This window comes from Fundulus heteroclitus, chromosome 20, assembly GCF_011125445.2.
Source record: "Fundulus heteroclitus isolate FHET01 chromosome 20, MU-UCD_Fhet_4.1, whole genome shotgun sequence".
In the NCBI taxonomy this organism is placed as follows: domain Eukaryota; kingdom Metazoa; phylum Chordata; class Actinopteri; order Cyprinodontiformes; family Fundulidae; genus Fundulus; species Fundulus heteroclitus.
The window spans coordinates 44,014,509-44,031,000 of record NC_046380.1 but is presented as its reverse complement, the minus strand read 5'-3'; the positions used below and the strand labels follow the sequence as shown (position 1 = coordinate 44,031,000).

At 45.1% G+C, this 16,492-nt stretch overlaps 1 long non-coding RNA gene across 1 annotated transcript; it reads left to right on the top strand.

The window, feature by feature from the left end:
* Positions 1-3,534: 3,534 nt before the first annotated feature.
* LOC118556668 lies at positions 3,535-3,976 on the top strand. The gene is made up of 3 exons (XR_004927283.1): positions 3,535-3,575; positions 3,698-3,834; positions 3,934-3,976. It is a non-coding gene; the product is annotated as an uncharacterized LOC118556668 (long non-coding RNA).
* Positions 3,977-16,492: the final 12,516 nt, after the last annotated feature.

Genomic DNA, 16,492 nt, shown 5'->3' with positions numbered 1-16,492 from the left:
ACTGTGGTTAGCTCAGCTGAACTAAGATTTGCTACCTCTCATTTTAATCCATTGTTTTTTTTCTTTTATTTCCACATATATTTTGCATGTTTAATTTAGTAGTGAGTAAGATTTCCAAGGTTGTTGAATCAGAGAATTACTGTAACAGGGAATTACTTTTGGTTTAATAAACAACAACTGTGGAATAGTAATTGTTTGTGTTCATTTCAATTCAGAGTTGCATGGTTATTCAGAATTCAGAGCTAACCTCCTCTCGGAGTTAACATCTGATATTAACACAAATGTTAACACCCAGAACCCTCCATTGGAATGGAGGCCCAGGGTGTCATTAGCTCATTGCTTAAAATGACACTGGAGGACCAAAACCGCTTGAATCGGTTTGGCATAGAGGACTGTGAAAGGAAGATTCAGGAATTGGTGGAGGAAGTCCAAAGCAAGCCAAAGGATAGATTGGTAGCGATATCCTCTGTGAATTATCTGCACTATTCCACCGAAGGTTAGTGCTAGAAACTGAGAGGCGTGTTTCAGCTAAAGAAAGAGTTAGGGAGTTAGAACAGGGCAGCTTTCATCTCAAGGAGGAGCGAGACGAGGATCTCATTAGCTTGCAGACAGAAACATCTGAGTATGAGAACTCCAAAGGAAAACATGGGGATCACACCTGAAGGACATTGGATGAACTGGGCCCTCAGGCATCTTCTGAACGAAGGGTAAGCGAAGGTCAGGACAGATGTAGCAAGGAAAGGAAAGGAAGTGCCTATACAACTTATGGGGGGAAACAGGACTGATTCACATGATGTAAATCATGGAACAACACCTGCTGCCCACCTGACACTGTCTGCTATGATCTTTTTCCCCCCACCAGGGCGACGGGAGCACCGTTCCTGGCACTGCATGAAAAGTGTGATTTTCGTCACTATGCGGCACTGTAGATTGTCGTGGAAGTTCAGGTTAACGGCTGTTCACGGTAATTTGCAGGCAACACCGAAAACTGCCGTGAATTGTCAGAAATGCGGTACCGCGCACGTGACGTCACCGTCTCAAGAGCAACGCCCCTTTTGCCGCTTAGGTAGGGCATACAGGAGAGAACGCATACAGGAGAGAACGCACGGATAACAGATATGACCGACTTTACAGCCGTTAAACTTTCCCAAGACGATGTCCCAGGCACACGGTTTACTGGTCGCACTGTCGAAGAACACACCAACCTTCAGCTCAAACGATGGCTTGAGGTTCGATGGTTTAAAAAGACTGGAAAACTGGCCGAGTTGATCGAACGGTAAGCTTTGTTTTTTTTTTCCTGCGCGGCGATCATGGCAGCGTCGGCCGTTTTTTTTGTTGTTGTTTGCAATCACCGTCCAGGAATGGGTATATGTTTAATGTTTGTCTCATTTGAAATGTTTTTGAGTAAGCTATCCTGGTAGCAGGCTATCATGTTAGCGCCTGCTACCAGGATAGCCTATATGTTGTCATGGTAGCAGGCGCTACTTTATTAACATGTCGGCCACCAAAATACTCTTACATTGACTTGATGTCGCTGGAATTGGGTCAGGATGTTCTTCGGTTGGGCCCTTTCCTCCGACAAAATGCTTGCTACATATGTACTTGAATTTGGTAACTTTTTCCGGGTTGAACTGTTGTGTAGGCCGACCGCCCCGGTGTTCCAAGCGTACACATTTCTCCTTGGCAGTCTGGAAGAAAACATCCTTCATATGCGGCCGATCAGCGTAACTCGAGTCGCTGTTGCACGTTCCATAGCAACAATGTTTAAAAACCATGGTTTTAGATTTGGAAAAAGCAGTCGTTTACCGAGTAAAACCTAGGCTAACGCACGTCTCTTACAGCGAAACAACGGCGGCTTTTCAGGAGTTTGTCCCACTGCGTACCACGTGATGTGACGTCATCGTGACGTTGTGTTTCTAAAAATAGCTCGCGCGCGGTACCGCATTGACGTGGGCCTTGCTTGGCGTGGTCCCCCCATGACCCCCCCTCCTCCTAATTCTAGGGGAGGCTTTAACATGTAAATGAAAATACTGTGAGCTATACAAATGCAAATCAGGGTTGCAGGGGGAGTTTACCCATGTCTCGCATTCAACTCCCCTTCAACTCCTCTTGGACGCGATCTACAACTTTCAGCCAGTCCGCAGACTGACGAGAAGAAACTGCTGATTGCTATCAGTGGACTGTCTCATATGAGTCAGTAGGTACTGAAGCAATGCCAAGAGCGTGGAAATGTTCAAGTCAGAAGTTTTGGTTGGGTCATTCAGGTTAAAGTAAATGAAATGGGGTTTAATGAACTAAAAATAAGTCCCACTTTAATGGAGAGGTATAGTAAGCATTTAACTATATATACAGATGCATCTAAACTAACTGATAAAAGAATGGGTGTTGCTTATGTCATTCCAAAATTAAACATTAAAGTTGGAAAAAGAATGAGTGATGATTTAGCAGTTTACACAGCGAAATTGATTGCTGTGTGGCTAGCTTTGCTTTGGGTGGAGGTCAATAGGCCAAGGAAGGCAGTAATTGCTTCAGATTCCAGCTCAGCATTAATCAGTATTAAAACATTTCAGTCAAAATCAAGGCAAGACATTGTGTATGATATACTGCAAGCTGCAAATAATCTAATAAAGTCAGGAATTAATATAACTCTGGTATTGTACCAGCTCATATAGGAGTAATAGGAAACGAGTTAGCAGATAAAAGCGCTAAGCAAGCAGCTAGACATTCTAATATAGATGTTGAAGTGCACTACAGCAAAGAAGAAATTAAAAGTATGGTCAAAAACATAGTTAAGGGTAAATGGCAAACATTATGGGACGGTGGGCAGACTGGAAGACAGTTCTATAACATTCAGAATAAAGTGGGAAAGAGCAGAAATACAAACAGAAGCAAGGAGGAGGAGGATGTATTTTCTAGAATGAGGTATGGACACACACGTCTAAATAAAACTTTGTTAATAATGAAGAAGCATGCTGATGGCAACTGAATTCTGTGGTAGTCCAGAGACTATAGAGCATGTTATTGTACACTGTAATAAATATCAGGAAGAAAGACAAAGACTAGTCTTACAATTACAAGGAGAACAGATGAGGCTAAACTTCAGATGAGGCAGAAATTCTGCAAAAAAACACAGGGGAAATGAGTGTAAACTATGTAATTGGCTTCCTGAGGAATACAGGACTAATTAAAATAATTTAGTATGATCTTTTTGTTTGTTTTGTTTTGATTGGTTTGTTTTGTTATGTTTGTTTGTGTGTTTGTTTTATTTGTTTGCAACCTATTAGGGAAGGTTAGACTCCAGTACCACACTCCAGTCCAGTTGGTGGCAGTAATGCACCATTAAAGTTAGTTGCCAACCGCCATAAAAACCGAAAGAAGAAGAAGAAGAAGAAGAAGAAGTGGACCGTCTCGTCAGCTAATAGTGCCGATATGAATGAGCGGTTCACTTAACTGCAGAATTCGGTAAACTCCAGGTTGCTGTCCATAGAGGACAAGTTGGCGGCTCTGCAGTCGAACAACTGTGCGGGAGAGACTAACTCCAAGAAGAGAAGACGGGTGCAGAATCCCAAGCTTAGGTAAGAATATGTTCGGTGACTGCTAGCTAAGCTAAAAGTAGCCTAGCCTACAACCGAATCTAAGATTAGCCTAGTAGCCTTGCAAAAGAACAAGCTTTATTAAAGTGTATTTTCATTTACAGGAAGCAGTATGCCGTCTTCACAACTCGGAGACAAATTGCAGGCGCTATGAACCGGAGCGAGGCGGTGACCTCCCATTTGCTCGGAGCAATGTCTGCAATTCCAGATTTACACGATGTTGATAAAGACGACATTATCTGTAAGTGACTTGTTTTTACTGCTTCTCCTTCCTTGTTTAATGTTATTGTGACTTGCGTTTGATTTTTATTCATACCACTATCATTTAGTTGTTTTCCAGCCTGGCGAAGAAGATGGCGTTGTTGGCGTGGTCTCTGGATGGATTGGACGGCCGCCGCCATTTCGTAGGCCGGTGTTGTGCGCAATTCTGTTTCCCCCGTGTCGGGAGCGCACTTTGCAGCCGTTTTCCCGGCGCTTCTAGTTGATTTCTCGGTAAAACAAATCCTATAATCATGTCTAGGTTGTAACATTCAGTTTAATCGGCAGCTGTTTACAAAATTGTAAAATAAAAATAAATAAACGGTCTTTCAGACGTCTCCCGAAAACTTTGGGAAATAAAGAGCAAATGTTTCTAAATTCTCAAAAATTATGTGTGATAGGATGTAGTATACTAGAAATTTCCTTAATCCAGTAAACTGTCATATTTTATATTACAAAGGGATGTACTGGGAAGTCTACACTCTTGTGTTTTCAGGAAGTCTTAGGCTGTTTCTCAATTCACGAGAACGCGCTCGCATTCTCGTGAATTGAGAAACAGCCATAATGTTTGTGTCCTGCTATCAGCCATCCCATCCTCCTCTTTCAGCAATGTAAAATCATAAATACACAGTAGGTGCTCGAATAGTGTTTTATGGCTTACTTTTATTTGTCAGGTTAAAGTGACAAAAGTTGGAAAAAGACCGTTTATCTTGCCATTTATAATAACACAATACAGCGTAAGAAGACAGTTTTATTTTTATTTTACAATTTTGTAAACAACTGCCGATTAAACTGACTGTTACAACCTTGACATGATTATATGAGTTGTTTTACCGAGAAATCAATTAGAAGCGCCGGGAAAACGGCTGCAAAGCGCATTCCCGACACAGGGGAAACAGATTTTCACGGGGGAACAGAATTGCGCACAACACCGGATCTCTCTGAACTCTGTGTGAAGCTGCAGTCCCGGTTAGAGGCGACGACGAAGTACAGAGCCACGCACAGTAGGCGTCTGCACATCGGACCTGCCTCAGAAAGAACGCCGCCAGCAGTTACCTACAACCCCGAGGAGGCAAACGGACAGTTCACGGGGTTGTAATTTTTGGATCCTCGCGTTGTATATAGGTGTTTGTTTTAATAAAGCTCTTTCTTTGCATAAACATCTTCCTGGCAAATGTTCATTTCCTGTATAAATTCATTCATGTCCTTGATGGTAGCCTAATAATAGTGTAGTAGCCTACATAGGATAACATGACTATACAGCATAATATGAATGAATAAATAAATAAATATATATATATAATAAATATATATATGTAAATAAGTTATTGGGGATCTGCCAACCAATCAGGAGTGATTTTACTTGTTTGAAAGAAGTGGTTCCATCCAATACTCAGTAAGAACATTCAAGCCTGGCCTGGCCACGTGTGGTTTTGCTGCCAATCAGGAGCGATTTTACTTATTTAAAAATAGTGGTTTCAGCCAATACTGAGTAGGTTATTCAAGCCAGACCTGGCCAGCCGCGCGGGTTCGCTGCATTCATATGCTAATTAGGGCCATTAGTACAGCTGATCGCTCTCCACATACGTCAGAGTCCGGTTCCGACAATTTGTGGCACTGACAAACGGCGAAAAGCGCGGGTTGCAAATTGTCGTTAACTGCCGAAAATGAGGGAGATCTGCGGTAGTTTACGGGGACGAAAATCTCACTTTTCATGCAGTGTGGAACACAGGTGAACCCCACTCCTCTGAACTGCGTCCACAGACAAGAGTTCATGACAGGGAGGGTCCTCCGGCATCCCACGAACGGCCGCCGATGCCAGGTAGGTCGTCAGAACTGGAGTCCCCTTCCCGCAGGCAGGAGTCGTCAGGAGAGGACTCAGATGGACCAGCCCTGATCCCTGAACAGGGACTGCGGATGCGTCAACTTGAGTCCCTGGCCCGAGACATAGAGCATTTTGATCCTAGCAATACAGAATCCACCATTGATGACTATCTCAGGGAGGTAATACGCTGTCTGCTAGACTTATACAATCCCTCTGCTCGGGAAAAGTTGAGACTTATCTGGAAAACCACATCCAGAAGTGTCCATGTTTTCATAGAAAGCCTTCCTCCAGCTACACGTGACCGTTTTTCAGCTCTTTGTCAGGCTTTAAGTGAAGAATATTCTGTGTTCACAGACCCAGCTTCTGCGACTCTTGGAGCTTTTGCGGTTCAGCAAAAGAGAACTGAAGCACCGAAGGAGTACTATCGTTGCTTGAGGGCTGCTTATTTTCAGGGACGAAACACTCCCGGCTTGGAGGAAGACCCCACTTTCAAATCTTTGTTCCTCCACAACCTTCATGAAAGCGTGTGTTATGAGGTTACCATGCATTGTAGAACCAAGAGACTTACCATGCAGGAAATCGGGAAATACGCGCAGGTTGCATGGGAAACACGTGTCCGGCCCAACAAAGGAGCCGACAGTGGTAACAGGGTTCTGCAGATTCAGACCGAACCAGAAAAGAGGTTAGGTCTGGAGGGACATGAGATGCCTCCCTTCAAACCTAAAACTAAATTTGGGTCCAAGAAGCAAAAGGGTTTTGAGCCGCAGCAGAAGAAAGCTTCTCAGGATAGGAGAGGTCAGCATGACAGTATGGAAGGTGAGAGTTTTCAAAAGTGGCACAGGCCGGATCCAGCCCGATACGGTAAGCAAACTGACAGGTCGGAAAAGCCGAAAAGCACACATGACAACAAAGGCTGGAACCTGCGTGGAGTCAACGGGAAAGGAGATGGAGGAGACTTTTCGCAGGTTGCCAGCCGAAACAGTGCATCAGATCGCACCGCAGCCATCCTTGCCATCATCCAATCCTGCCGACCCTCCTGGGAAACCAGGCACACCTAGTCAGCATGACCAGGTGTGGGCCAGGGTCCCCCTTTTAAAAGAGTTTATCTGATTAAGTGGGGGAACCAACCGAAAAATCACCAACAACCTTCTAAAATCCCATCAGCAGGTGATCAGAAAAACCCTTTTCTAAGATTTCTAGGTGAGCTAAACCACCGTGAAAACATGCACCGCTTATACTGCTCGACAGTTATAGGAGGATGTGTGACTGCAAATGCTCTTTTAGACACAGGTTCCGAGATCAGTCTGATTTATTTGATGAGGTGACCAGAGCTATGGTGTCTCTTGGGAAACCGTTCCAGGTGGAGACCTGAAACGTGGGCATCACCAGCTACACTTAGGATCAGTCATGCATCACCAAACGGGCGTGGTTAGACATCACTTACCGTGACATGACGCTGGTGCACCCCATCTACATGTGTACTTTGGACACAGAACCTTTTCTTGTGGGTCAGGATCTGTTGAACAGGTTAGCTACACTCATCGACTGCCATCATGGTCATCTTTGGGCACAGGTGGGGACTCTTAAGCCTCTTACTTCTGAAGGTGGACCGTCCGTTCCTATCCACCAGGTGACCTGCTCAGAAGAGCCCAAAGAACTCTTGGCACCGTTCCTGCCTTCAACAGAACCGATTTCCAATTCCTCTGACACACCACCGCTTCTCGGCGAGCAGAGAACGTCTCTCTGCAGCCACACATCTTTCCTTTGCTCACTTAAACACTCTGGAGTTGAACCCTATAACCCCAGAGTGGCCGAAGGTGTGCACCTGGAAAGCACATTCATGTCAGATGTGCTACTGGCTCTGTGGTCGGAGAAATCTGCGATCAGCAGAGATCTGTACAGCTCTTTGTGCCGTGAAAAGCCCCATCTGGCTGAAACAATACACAGCCACTACTTGCTCTCAGCAGACTGGCCCCGCCGGCTTCTGAAAGAAATGGGGGGGGGGGGTGCATACTTTATGCACAGATTGGCACAAGACAGCTCTTTCAACCTTTCAGCATTGTGGAGAATTTACATCTTCCAGTGTTTGTTGGTGCTGATTTTCTAGTACGGCTAGGTGCACAGCTGGACACTTGTAACCAAGTCCTGTGGGCCCAGGCTCACGTGACCCCAAGTTCCTTCCTGAGCACCCCTGAAGTCATGAGATCAGGGCAAACCATCCCACAGGCTTGCCAGGTGGCTAGCAAAAACAACATGCTAATACCACCCCAGACTGCAGGTGTACCTATCAAATTAGTCATCCTGAAAGGACAACAAATATAGAGCACACAGGTTTTCTTTCAACCACTTTCTTACTTCCAGGAATCCAACCTAGTCATCCGGGGCAAACCCCTGCTTGAGCTGAACAACCGCTCAGCTTACCTCTTGGTGGAGAATCCAACCCACATGCCGATCCAAGTGGTGGCGAAGAAACCTCTTGGGGTCCTCATCGAAAGCTCTTTCCACGACTTTGAGCTGAGCATTCCCGTCATTGGAGACCTGCCCTTATCCTTGACCAGCAGACAGGACTCTCCAGACACCGTGTTTACTTTTCCTTCCAACATGATCCAAACTCTGCCTGCTGGATCCATTTGTGGTGCAACGCTTGAAGCTGAAAGAATCCTGTTGGTGTATGCGAAAGCAACCAACCCAACAGAACCAGCACCAAATCAACCAGAGAACCGGGATTCACCCACTGAACCCTACCCTGGTTTCGAAGCAGAAATCAGGCAGCAGCTGGAAAAAGCTGATGCACTGACCACTGAAATAGACAGAACAGCACCTAAGGAGCTGTTTTATGAGTTTCAGTCCATTCAGCCCAAAGGTTCAAACGAACTTGGGATCACATTGACACACGTCCATGACCCACCAGTAGGAGGACACAGAGGCTGCAACGCTAATCTGAAAACCCTCCTACGGGTGGCGCACCGGCCTTCAACGGCCCAGGACACCCAGGAGCATGTACAAGGCTGTTTAACCTGCTGCCAGTTACAACCCACACGACCGCCAGACCGAGCTCTCCTTCAGCGAAGGGGGGTTACATTTCTGTGGTCACATTTGCAGACTGACTGGATCGGTCCATTCCCCAAATCGTCAAGAGGTAACAAATAACTTTTGACAATAACATGCAGCCACACAGAACGGGTCGAATGTTTGCCGGCACCGAATGACACCGCTGTCACCACAGCAGTCCTGCTGCTAAATCACGTTATCAGCCGGTGGAGCCTTCCCTTGTCCATCGACTCGGACAGAGGAACGCATTTCACGTCAAACATCCTGACCGCGCTTTTCCACATGTTGGATGTGAAAGTTGAATTCCACATCCTCTACCACCCACAGTCATCGGGACAGGTGGAGCGAATGAACCGCACCGTGGCCGGCATGTTAACATAAAGCTTCCCCTGGTCCTAATGCTAATCCGCTCTACCTCACCATGTTCCACAGGAGTGACACTTTTTAGGATGATGACAGGGAGACAAATGACCCGTGTCCTGAATCTCATCTACCAGCCTGAAGACGTCAGTGGGACAACCGTCTACACGGCACACCAGTGCGTCACTGATTTAAAAGACCGTCTCCGAACGACATTCGCGTGGGCTCAAAAGAACCTAGAAGCCAGTGTGCAAAGTCCAGAGTACAAATGGGTTCATTCGAACCAAATTAAACCGTCCACCAAACTCTCCTCACAGGAAACGGAGCCTAACTCCACCCCCGCCGAAGAGAACAATGCATAGCATTAAATAGGACAGGTGCATGTTCAATCAGGACATTTTCAACATGCACTAATAAAACAAATGTCCATACAGAACTTCACGTCTATATTTTCACACTCAGCAATAACACCATGCATTGCTTTGGAAACACTCACAGAAGTGGTAAAGAATGACATGATGTATACTCAGGTGGTTAAAAACTTAATGCAGGAACTCACTCGCGAGGTTAGTCCATCCGTAAATAGGCTTGCTGAAGGACGGATTCCTCCGTACTTGGTACCAGTAGATTTGGTTGAAAAGATTCTCAAATCTGCCTCTAGTAAAACCCTGCAACCACCACAAACACACCTGGCGTACAGCCTAGGTAGTGCAATTCCAATATTTGTAAATCCTGACAACTTGGAGATAGGATTTATGCTAAACCTTCCCATCATTGAAAGAGCTAATGTGTATAGGCTTAAATCAGTATTGAATGTCGGTTTTTGGCAAGGTGAGACCCACGTACACCTACAAACCCCCTCAATGTTGGCCTACCATGATGCTGACCCCAAACTTTATTTAATCCCTAATTTGGATTTGTGTACCAAAACCAAGGACATCCACTGCGTATGTCCAAGCAATCCATTTATCAGAGACGTTACCAATTACCTAGGCATAACACGCGCCTCTATTGTTGAGGCGGCTAGTCGGAGCTGTGGCCGCAAGGTTGTCGGTGCATGTTGCGGCGGCAACCGTTAAACACGCTGGTGGACACCAGTGGTGAGAGAAGCTGTCAAGCTGAAGAAGGAGTCCTACTGGGCTTTATTGGCTTGTGGGACTCCGGAAGCAGCTGATGTGTACCGGCAGTCGAAGCGGCAGGCGGCTCGGCGAGGCAAAAACTTGGGCGTGGGAAGAGTTCGGAGAGGCCATAGAGAAAGACTTCCGCATGGCTTCGAAGCGATTCTGGTCCACTATGCGCCGTCTCAGGAGGGGGAAGCAGTGCAGTACCAGCACTGTTTATAGTGGGGGTGGTGTGCTGCTGACCTCGACTCGGGACGTCGTGCATCGGTGGCCGGAATACTTCGAAGACCTCCTTAATCCCACCAACTCGTCTTCCATTGCGGAAGCAGAGCCTGAGGACTCTGGGTCGGGTTCTCCCATCTCTGGTGCTGAGATTGCAGAGGTTGTTAAAAAGCTCCTCGGTGGCAAGGCCCCAGGTGTGGATGAGATTCACCCTGAGTACCTTAAGGCTCTGGATGTTGTGGGGCTGTGTTGGTTAACGCGGCTCTGCAGCATTGCGTGGACATCAGGGGCAGTTCCCCTGGATTGGCAGGATGGGGTGGTGGTGCCCCTATTTAAAAAGGGGGACCGGAGGGTGTGTTCCAACTACAGAGGAATCATACTCTTAAGCCTCCCTGGTAAGGTCTATTCCGGGGTTCTGGAAAGGAGGGTCCGTTGGATAATCGAATCTCGGATTCAGGAAGAGCAGTGTGGTTTTCGTCCTGGCCATGGAACACTGGATCAGCTCTACACCCTCAGCAGGATCCTGGAGGGTGCATGGGAGTTTGCCCAACCAGTCTACATGTGTTTTGTGGATCTGGAGAAGGCATTCAACCGTGTCCCCCCGATGGATCCTGTGGGGGTTACTCCGGGAGTATGGAGTACCAGGTCCTTTAAGAAGGGTTGTTAGGTCTCTGTATGACTGGTGTCAGAGTCTGGTCTGCATTGCCAGCAGTATGTTGGACTCGTTTCCGGTGAGAGTTGGACTCCGCCAAGGTTGCCCTTTGTCACCAATTCTGTTCATAACTTTTGTGGACAGAATTTCTAGGTGCAGCCAAGATGTTGAGGGGATCCGTTTTGGTGGTCTTAGGATTGCGTCTCGGCTATTCGTGGATGACGTGGTCCTGTTGGGTTCATCAGGGCGTGATCTACAGCTCTCATTAGAGCGGTTCGCAGCTGAGTGTGAAGCGGCCGGGATGAGAATCAGTGCCTCCAAATCCGAGACCATGGTCTTGAGCCGGAAAAGGGTAGAGTGCCTTCTCCGGGTTGGGGAGGATGTGGTACCCCTAGTGGAGGAGTTTAAGTATCTTGGGGTCTTGTTCACGGATGAGGGGAAGATGGAGCAGGAGATCGACAGGCAGATTGGTGCGGCATCTGCTGTGAAGCGGGCGCTGTACCAGTCTGTTGTGGTGAAGAGAGAGCTGAGCCAAAAGGCAAAGCTCTCGATTTACCAGTCGATCTAGGTTTCTACCCTCATCTATGGTCATGAGCTTGTGGTCATGACCGAAAGTACGAGATCCCGGATACAAGCGGCCAAAATGAGTTTTCTCCGTAGTGTGTCTGGGCTCTCCCTTAGAGATAGGGGGAGGAGCCCAGTCATCCGGGGAGGACTTAGAGTGGAGCCGCTGCTCCTCCACGTCGAGAGGAGTCAGTTGAGGTGGCTCGGGCATCTGGTTAGGATGCCTCCTGGACGCCTCCCCGGTGAGGTGTTCCGGGCACGTCCCACCAGGAGGAGGCCCAGGACACGCTGGAGCGACTATGTTTCTCGGCTGGGCTGGGAACGCCTTGGGATTCTCCAAGTGGCTGGGGAGAGGGACGTCTGGGCCTCCCTACTGAAGCTGCTACCCCCGCGACCCGACCCCGGATAAGCAGAAAACGATGGATGGATGGATGGATGGATATATTTTTCAAATTTTATCCAAAACATTAAGTTTTCAATTTCAAGTTTTAGTTTTTCAATTAAAATTTATTTTTTCAATTTAACAACATTTTTGGCCCCAATTATGTTCACATACGCATTGGGGGCTGGAGAGCTGCCTTTAAGCCAATTTCCCCTGTGTTAAAGCAAAATGCAATTCTCGGAATCTGATGCGGTTTATTGGTAAGTCATCATCATTGGCCAGGAAACATTTGATCCCTGAAATCACGTATCCATAATTTTCCCATTTGCATGGACTTCCGACAGTGCCAATGCATTCACAGAGCAGCATTACGCACAAGTGTATTTGACTGTTTACAGCAATTAAAGTGATTACCGCACACCTTGTCACAATGATCTTTAATCAGTGGTGCATGCCATCCTGGTGATCATTTGGGAGAGGAATGTGATGGCAGAAAACCCTAAGAAAATGTTGTGTGGACTTTTATTTAAGATTTAAGATCACTTGTGGCCATATTTTTAATTTATTTGAAATGTTCCATGTGTATGCTTACATATCACCAGTGCAAGAATGAATAACACACAGATTTTGAATGTTTATGATCAAGATGAATTATGATTAAAGTCTGATATGGAGTGAAAATTAACATCTGAGAGGAACCCTCATGCAGTTTGGTTGCAATTTACAATTTTACCATCTGCCAATTTCCCGTCTACAAAAGGAGCGTATGCATGGGTCCTTCCTGACCGCATGTTTTCCCGTTGTTATTTATTTTCATAGACCCCCAACTTTTTTGTGGAAAGTGGCATATGCACGTCTCAGGCCCCATTTTGTGCGTATGCAAGCTTTATAAATGAGACCCCTGAGGATTAAATGTCCGGTCTTATATAATGAGACCGGACATATGGTCTTAGTATTAGGCAAATATATTGTAACACTCTTCTAACTCTGCGTTATGTCTTATACAAAGGATGACCTTGGGTAGAATGACAATGTTTATCAGATGACTGTTGTGGGCCACAGCCACGCCTTACAGGGACTAACAATAACCCAAAAACCTCCAAAAGTCACCTCCAAAAACAAGTCACCTCTAAAAACAAACCGGAAAAAAACCCTAACTTGGCAACGTCGTAAAGCGTCGTAAGGACCCCTCACTGCAAAATTAACAGCTTTCTAGGTCTGCAGTAGGAACCATATAAACTGTAATATTGTCATTGTTAACAATATAACTCCGTGAACACGCTACACTATAGTCATCTGATCAAAGCTGATTAATAACATTGCAATACAATTCTAACATTTTTTTATAATAGTAACACAATATATATTAATAATTTATTAACAGTGTATTTGTAACATGTTGCAACCATCCCCAAATGTCTCCTGGGTCAGTTTTAAATCAGGTTTTATTGGTTTTGACTGACAGACAGATGTAACTCTATTGTATAAAAATGTGGTTTGCCTAATCCAAACCACCTCTGAAGAGACTCTATGGTCTGTTGTCAGGAGGAGGATCAGACACATCAGAACAAGACAAGGTGACCTGAAGAGCAACCTGGGCTTCCTGAACATCTCAGCAGAACCACAAGCTGATCGCCTTCTTGCCATGCCACATTGATGCAGTAAGTCATGTAAGAGGAGCCCAACAAAGTGTCTCTGTGTGTGTGTGTGTGTGTTTGTTGTGATATAATATTAAAAATGTCTGAGAAACTGTTTTAATTTATTTTGCTTTAAACCATAATAATCAAAATTCATAAACACTCTATAACAATTTATCAACATGTTTGTAATTATCTTCTGAATTTATTATTCAATTTAGTTTATTTATATAGCCCCTTGTTACAACATGCCATCTCAAGGCATTTTACAAAGTAAGACATTCCAAATTGATCCTAGTTATTAAACAATGCAGTCAAATTCAGGTTATTATTCAAATTGTTTAAATTAAAAAGTTTAGCAGATAGCATCTAGTAATTGGCTTGCAGCGTTCACTCCTCCTGGATGAGCATGGAGGCACAGTCAATGGTTGCTGGCATTGTGTTGTTGACTTTGACGCTATCCCTTATACTGAGCAAGCATGTAGCGACAGTGGAGAGTAAACCTTCAAGAGAACCAGGCTCAGTATCTACCACGACTGGGGGGTTTGAGAAGACAGAACAAAGACACAAAGAACAGAAGCACTGATCCAGGAATACCTTTGGTGTGAAAGAAAGTGCAGAGTTAATGGCAATAGTAGCTCTTGTAGTGGCTTTATCTAGTAGAGAACCATAAAAGGACAAAGTGTATCATCTACAGAAAGAGAACACAGAGTTGTTAGCAGCAGTATCTTAGCTAATGGCCCCTACAGGAAGGTTGTCACAGCTAAACAGAATGCCAGACCAGATGTAGCTACTATTAACAGAAAAAACAGAGAAGGCAGCATGAACAGCAAATAATACTAAACTGCAGACATTTCTGCTGCTAGACTGTAGCAGCAGAAATGGAACATTATGTCCTTCAGCAAACCTATAGAAGCATAATTACAGATATATCTCAGGATTACCTAAGCCATGCTATCCATCCATTTCAATTCAATTCAATAAAACTTTATTTATATAGCGCCAATTCATGAAACATGTCATCTTAAGGCACTTTCCAAAGTCAAATTCAATCAGATTATACAGATTGGGTCAGATTATAGAGATTGGTCAAACAATTCCTATATAAGGGAACCAGTTGATTGCATCAAAGTCCCAACAAGCAGCATTCACTCCTGGAGAAGCGTAGAGCCACAGGGAGAGTAGTCTGCATTGTCTATGGCTTTGCAGCAATCTCTCATACTGAGCAAGCATGAAGCGACAGTGGAAAGAAAAAAAAACATTAACAAGAAGGAAAAACCTCCAGCAGAACCAGAACCAGGCTCAGTTGTGAACGGTCATCTGCCTCGACCGACTGGGGGTTAGAGAAGACAGAGCAGAGACACAACAAGAGAGACAAACAAGCACAGAAGCACACATTGATCCAGTAATTTGTTCCACATTAGATGGTAATAGCGGTTGATCTGTCTTCCCTGAATGACGTCACAGCTAACAGAACGCCAGACCAGGTGTACCTACTATCCATCCATTTTCCATAACGCTTGTCCCTTGTCGGGTTGCGAGAGGTGCTGGTGCCTATCTCCAGCATTCAATGGGTGAGAGGCGGGGTACACCATGGACAGGTCACTAGTCTGTTGCAGGGCAACACATAGACAGACAGGACAAACAACCATCCACGCACACATTCACACCTAAGGAGAATTTAGAGAGACCAATTAACCTAACAGTCATGTTTTTGGACTGTGGGAGGAAGTCGGAGTACCCAGAGAGAACCCATGCATGCACAGGGAGAACATGCACACTCCATGCTGACTCCAGCCTCAGACTCAAACCCAGGACCTTTGTGCTGTAAGGCAACATACGCCACAATTTTTTAAAATAATTATAAATATTTACCTTTGAGGTAAATGTGTCTCTGCATTTAACCCATCCCTTAGGGAGCAGGGCGCTGCCACACAAAGTGGTGCAGGGGAGCAATCTGTGACCAACGATCTTGCTCAGGGACTCTAGGTCACCACTCCCACAATAATATTTATAATAATTATTATTAGCATCTTTGTCATTGCAACATACATTCCAGTGAAATGCATTCTCTGTATTTAACCCATCCCCTAGTTCTGCCACAGGGTTCCAGGGCTAAGGGTCTTGCTCAGGAACCCAAAAAGGCAATCTGTGTGATTCAAACCCAGAATCATGTGGTCTCTCCAGGCTACAAGCCCCCTGCTGTAACCATTATATGCTTTAAAGCGAGTAGGAGATCTATAATTAAGCATCTCCGTTCGCTCTCCTTGCAAGTTTGAAAACTAACTTCTCTGTTCTCTTCTCCTTTTGTTGTTTAATGAATGTTTTGGGTGTTTGAACCTGACAATCTGTTTATTGTATTTCCATGCAAATGCATCCGTGGTGGCCAATTAACCTTATTTTATAGCATGAGAGAAACCAATGCCTTCCCTGAGAGAACATGCAGACTCATCAGAGAAAGGCTGGTTTGATAGTAAATAACAGCTATAACCAGTTTGGGTCTAAATATGTACATGTTGCAATTTTCCAAGTATTCTATGCAGGATAAAAGTCTGTCCAAATGATGTGACCATGAAGTCAGGACAAAATGTGTTGACCAACTTGGTTAACATGGAGTTCTACGGAAAAGAAACAGCTGAGAGAATCCAGGAATTTTTACAAAAAAAAAAAAAAAAAAGTAGAGAGAACCACTATTTTGATATTTGCTCTAAATTTCATCCCAATCTGTTACCGAGGAAACGTTTGAAGTGTATCAAGGTAGGCACATTGTACCAAAGTGAGTGCAATGCATTGTTGTAAACTGGAACCAATCAAACATTACTCCAAC